Source organism: Mastomys coucha, unplaced genomic scaffold (assembly GCF_008632895.1).
Source record: "Mastomys coucha isolate ucsf_1 unplaced genomic scaffold, UCSF_Mcou_1 pScaffold25, whole genome shotgun sequence".
Lineage (NCBI taxonomy): Eukaryota > Metazoa > Chordata > Mammalia > Rodentia > Muridae > Mastomys > Mastomys coucha.
This window is the reverse complement of record NW_022196908.1, coordinates 370,381-377,185: the sequence shown is the minus strand read 5'-3', so window position 1 is coordinate 377,185 and position 6,805 is coordinate 370,381.

The following is a 6,805-nucleotide window of genomic DNA, read 5'->3' as shown; positions in this document are numbered from 1 at the left end:
ATTAATTTCCTTTGCCAGATTGATTTTATTTTACTGTATTTCCTTATGGGATTTATTGTTTCCTCTTTTAGGGCTTCTACCTGTTTGATTATGTTTTCCTGTATTTCTTTAAGGAAATTATTTATATCCTCTTTAAAGCCTGTATTGTGTTCATGAGATGAGATTTAAGGTCACACAGTCTTGCTTTTCAGGTGTGTGTTAGGATATCCAGGGCTTGAGCTGGATTCTGATGGTGTCATATCGTATTGACTTATGTTGATTATGTTCTTGCAATTGCCTTTTGCCATCTGGTTGTCTCTGATGGCATGGTCTTGGTGGTCTGGGTGTCTGGGGTTGGAGCAGGCCTCCCAGGGGCAGGTGCAGCTGTGTGTCTTCTGTTTGAGTAGGCTTCCTGGGAAGCAGGGTGAGTTGTGGTGTGGTGCTTTGTGCACTGATCTGAAACTGCTGCAGGTGTAGGTGGTGACCAGAAGGAAGATGAAGTTTGGACAGAGCAAAGCACAGCCGATGGATGCTAGGCTTGCTAGGGTCCCAGCAGGGGCAGGGAGGATTGGGACTGGAGTGCGTGTCTCACATGTGTGTGTTGACTTGGAGCTGACTTCTTGGGAGGCAGGCAGAGCTGTGGGGTGACTCATGAGTGGATTTTTATTTATTTTTTTTTACTTTATGTATTAGGAGTACACTGTAGCTGTCTTCAGACACACCTGAAGAGGGCTTCAGATTCCACTACAGACAGTTGTGAACCACCAAGTGGTTGCTGGTAATTGAACTCAGGACCTCTGGAAGAGCAGTCAGTGCTCTTAACCACTGAGCCATCTCCCCAACCTAAAGAGAGTTATGCTTTTTTTAAAAGATTTATTATTATAGCTAAGTACACTGTAGCTGTCTTCAGAAACACCAGAAGAGGGTATCAGATCTCACTATGGATGGTTGTGAGCCACCATGTGGTTTCTGGGATTTGAACTCATGACCTTCGGAAGAGCTCTTACCCACTGAGCCATCTCTCCAGCCTGAGTAGATTTTTTATATCTTAAAATAATTCTCTTTTTCTGAAATTCTCTCAGAATTGTAACCTTCATTCCATGCCTTCCATTTAGAGAATATATCTTGACATTGTAATCACTTGGTTTTAATACACCAGTCTGTTTTCTTCTAATGTACCTCCTACCATAGGACTTTTCTCTGTGCTATTCTCTTATCTATGAAAATATGTCTGCAGGAACTCATAGGAGTCCACACGGTTTACTCTTTAACTTACATCCCTCAAGTATAATTTCTTATATATCCTTCATATGGCCAGCAGATGCAAATTGGCAGACTTCCCAATGTAAGCATATATTATCACTCTTTCCTGAACTTGATTTCCGCCTTAGTACTTAGTTCTAGGGTACAGTATGCTGTTTTAGGAATAGCCCTGATTTGTTGCTGTTGTAGAGGAGATAACACATTCCTTTTTTAGAATTACTTAACAAACCACAACAGGGTCTTGTATATCCCAAGCTGTCCAATACTACATGTTTAACTACTTACTAACAGTATGCTGTATATTTCATTTTAATTATCTGTTCACCCTAGATTGTAAGTTCCAAGGGTAGAAATTTTCTGCTATTCACCTATCCATAGAATATAGACCAAGGCTTGGCAAAGAGTATCCTAATACTGTTTGCATGAATGAAGCATTGTTTTAAACTCTAATAAAATATGTCCAAATATGAATGAGTGAGTTTAGCTGCTTCATGGAAAGTATATGAGGACAAATGTCACTAAAGTTGCTGTGGTTGAACTCAGGTCCTAGTGCTTTCAAGACAAGCACTTTATCAACTAAGCCATTTCCCCAGCGCCCCCCCCATCTTGATTAATTTATACTTAATTTTTAAAGCTGTCTAGTGTGTTTCCTTTATTTACTTTTTTACTTGGGGATATAGTCCAATGGTAGATTGCTTGCCTAGTAAATAACGAGATATTGTTTCCTCCTTAAAGAGGAAACAATAAATCCCATAAGGAAATACAGTAAAATAAAATCAATCTGGCAAAGGAAATTAATAAAACAGTCCAATACCTTAAAACGGAAATAGAAACAATAAAGAAAACATCAAATGGAGGTAACGCTGGAGAAGAAAAACCTAGGAAAGAGAATAGGAACAAAAGACATAAGCATCTCCAATAGAATACATGAGATGGCAGAGAGAATTTAAGCCATAAAAGATACCATAGAAGAAATAAAGACAACAATCAAAGAAAATGCAAGATATAAAAAATTCCTAACTAAAATTTGATCTCAGCACTACAATAAACAAACCAGATGTCTCTATACATCCCTATTTGGTTTATTATCAGTTCTTTCTCTACCACCCCCTCACTTTTTGAGACAGACTGTAAACTCACTATATAGCTGAGGATGACCTTAAACTCCAGATTCTTCTGTCTCCATCTGCCAAGTGAAGGAATAAAGGTATGCCCAAGATGTCCAGATTTCTATTTAGTTTCCTCTAGAAGTTTTGATTTTAGTGTTTTAATTCCTCTTCAGTTTCTGTATATGATATGATGTGAAAGTCAAGTCTCATTTATTTGCATAAGCATTCCCAAATCTTTCAACATCATTTGGAGTGACGTGTTGTTGCTAGTTTGTCTTGTTTTTGTTTTTGAGACAAGGTCTTTTCATGAAGCCCTGGATGTTCTGAAGTTCTGTATTTATACCAGGCTGTCCTCAAACTCATAACAATCCACCTGTTTCTGCCTCTCAAGTTTTGGGTTAAAGACATGTATGATGACATTCATCTTTTAGCACCATTTATTAAAAATATCATCTTTATATAAAACATGAATCAGCAAAGAAAATGGGGGTGGTAGGAGGATCAAATTGGCCTGGAATCCATGGTCTGAGTCTTGATTGCTTGTCTTAGTTAGGGTTTCAATTGCTCTGAAGAGACACCTTGATCACAGGAACTCTTATAAAGAACAATATTTAATCGGGGCTGGCCTACAGGTTTAGAGGTTTAAGTCCATTGTCATCATGACAAGAAGCATGGAGACACACAGGCAGGCATGGTATTATAGAAGGAGGCAAGAGTTTTACATCTAAATCCACAAGCAGCAGGACAAGAGAGAGCCACTGGACCTGGTTTAGCATTTGAAGCCCCAAAGCCTACCTCCAGTGACACACTTTCTCTAACAAGGCCATACTTCCTAATGCTACTCCATAAGCATTCAAATATGAGTCCATCAGGGCCATTCTTATTCAAACCACCATAATTGCTAAAAGCATATCTTAGTATTTTCTTCTAGCAAGAGCTAAATATTGTGGAAAAATTTAATTCCAACCTGGGGTTTCTTTGACCATTTAGTTTTTGGATAAAAGACACACACACACAATCTTTATATACATAATAAGCCTTAATCAGCATAAGAGCTGGTCAGATATCTATTCACTATGCTGTTATGTCTATTTCAGAGCCAATAATCCCATTATATAATTTGCCATATTTCATCTGGGCTGCTCTTAATTCTAATTGGCCGTTTTTTTTTTTTGTGACTCACCTAACTCATGGCAGCTTCTTCTTCTATTCATCTTCTTCTCTACCTGGTCTCTCCCAAAGAGGTCATACAAAACTGTAATCATTGAAAAAATAGCCATTTGTATGCTGATAACCAAAGCAAGATATATTGAATCTAGATGCCCTGTGTCATTGTACTTACCTCCATCCCCAATATAACGTTTTTCTTTTTAATTTTAAATTTCTCCTTAAGGACTTTAATTTTCTTATATTTAAATTAAATATTTGTCTCTGATTTAAAAAAAAATAGCTTCTCTTATATTGTACTTTAAATTCAATACCTTATCAGTTTATCCTCTTGGGACCTTTTAGTTTGTACCTTGTGCTGTGTTAGCCCCGCCTCAGCTGTTCAGCTAGCTCAGAACTCCCTGCCTGGCCAGGCCTCTCCAACTTTCCCTGTTTCTGCTTTAGGCTTTCATCCCCAGACATCTGGCTCATGTACCTTGCCATACTTGGTTGTGCCAGCACCTCTTACCAGACAGTGGGCTGGGGACTCAGTAGACCCAGACTAGGTTACCACTTTTATACCCCCATGGGCCTCAGAGTGCTGGCTTTCCAAAGCAGCATGCAGTCTATTTCTGTCAGTGGCTGAGCAAGTGCAAAGCCTTCTCAGGTGCTGTAGTCCAGCTGGTCCCAAGCAGCAGTAGCTTGAAAGCCACATTTCTGGGGAGGGTTATGCCTCTCACCAGGTAACTGTTATTAGATAGTTTGGTTTCATGTCCCATGTAAGGTGTGCCAAAATGTACTATAACCACTTTAAACTTACCCCCGACTAGCTTTCAAATAAATTAGATTCAGACTATGTTTATTTTATTTGGCTTTGATAATTACTAGGGGAGGTAACCCCTAATCTACTTTTCTGACTGTTGGCCTGGCTATCTGCCCAGCAGTGTACCCCAAATACTTGCTGTTTCTCCTGGCCACATGCTCATGATCCATCTCCTCTCAGCTGGCTGTCACTGTGCTTTGCTCTTGGAGGAGCCCTAACTTCTGTGTTTTGTTTTTAAATTTTGTAGGGGCTTCTTTTTGTTTTCGTTTTGTTTTTATTTTTTTATTTTTATTTTTCGAGACAGGGTTTCTCTGTGTCGCCTTGGCTGTCCTGGAACTCACTCTGTAGACCAGGCTGGCCTCAAACTCAGAAATCCGCCTGCCTCTGCCTCCCAAGTGCTGGGATTAAAGGTGTGCACCACCACCGCCTGACTAGTAGGGGCTTATTAAAATGCTTCCTTCCGTACTATCTCTCTGCAGGTTCCTTCTTCTTGGCTAAGAAATCTTCTTTCCAGCTGTTTGTCTTGTGTTGTTCTGAGAAGCTTTGGCTTTGCTCTCCCTCTCTCCCTCCTCCTTTCCCTCCCCCCTCCTCCCCCTTTAAAAAAAAAAAGGGTCCAGACCTCTTGTCTGGCTAGCCCAACTATTCCCTGCTTTTTATTTGGGCCTTTTTAGGCTGTAAGCTTGGGTTCTAGTTGCCATTGAGTTAAGTGCCATTTTGTTGTAGTTATGCCCTGGTTCTGCTTCCCAGCTCCATGCTCCCAGAAATATGATTCAGACTCATATTCTAGAAGAATTCTTTTTCCTCCCGATGTCTCGCCTCTATTTCCTGCCTATCCTCTTATTATTGAAAACTGATATTATATAAAATGTAGCTTTTTGCTACAGAGGTTGAGGAGATGCTCTACAAAATTGTCTACAGATAGAGAAACTCAATATATAATAGTATAGTCCTACAGAATACTATTCACTCTGTTTTATCTGTGGTTTTTCAAATATACTTACTTGTACATGCCTCCTACCACCAGATTTCTACTAATCACTGTGGACTACTATCTGGAAATATTGTTATGAACCAGTCACAAACATGAATACAAGTATAAATATCCTAAATATTAGTGAATAAAATCAGGCAGTATTTTAAAAATACATCATAATTTAAGAAGAGTTTAGCCTAATAATGTAAAGAAATATGTTTTCACATGAGTAACTTTACTGAAATAATTGTGTTGACAGCTTAATGGTTGAATGCCATTTGACTTTTAGTGAATATCTGAAAGACAATTGAAAACTTCAATATAAATTCTTCCTCCAAATACTTAGTAGACTAGCAATGTGGTAAAATTTATATAGCATTAGTTAATCCCAACCTGGGGTTTCTACCCTGCCTTTTACCATTCAGTTCACAGGCAAAAACACCACACTCAGCCTTTATATTTACAATAAGCCTTAAACAGCTGGGCAGATACTACAGATTCTATGTGATTAGAATCTACTTTCTTATAGATAACCTTGAATTATTACTTATTATGTTTCATCTGGACTGCCCTTAACTCCAACTGGCCAGCCTTCAGGGCCAATTTCTCTTGATTCCTAACCCACAGCAGCTTCTCCTTTCTACTCTCCTATACCTTCTTCCTCCTCCTTGTTCTCCCCTGACCCCAAGCCCAGGAATCCTAAACCCCACCTATGTCTCCTCTGTCCAGCTATTGGTTGTAGCATCTTTACTTACCAATCAGAAATAACCAGGGGCATGGTCATAGGTCTACATATGACCTATGTATACATTAAATATATATATGCATTATCTGTATATATTTAATGTACATATTAAATATGAGATTCTACCTGCAGAATCCAGGTATTGGGGGCTTATACTTAGTATTACAATACATAGCAAGATCAAATCTCAGCAGTTATCATATTCAATTTTAGTTAGTGTAAATAAAAAAACGAAAGGAAATATTAGAGAAAGAAAACACTTATGGATTATAATTTCTGCCTAACAAGTAGAAGAAACCCATTAAAAATTAGTTGAATAATAGAGCTTAGTAAGGATTTTCTTATAAGCTGTAAATATAAACAAATTTGCAAATTTTCTACATGTTAGAAATAATCAGTTAGAATAATTGGAGCCAGTATAGTGTACACAACCTATTTAGAAGTAAATAAAAAATTCTTGCAATAAACAGAAAATGGCTAAACATGAGAAAACAATAAAAAGTTACTAATGAGCACAAGACATTAAGATGACATGTTATGTAAAATTTGTAAAGATGGGTGTGTCTTTCATGGATCATTGTTCCTGAGTGAAATTAGTTTCATTCAAAATCCCAACCTCTGGGCTGAAGAAATGGCTCAGTGGTTAAGAGCACTGACTGCTCTTCCAGCAGTCCTGAGTTCAATTCCCAACAACCACATGGTGGCTCACAACCATCTGTAATGGGAAACTGATGCACTCTTCTGGTGTGTCTTCTGGTTTGTACTCA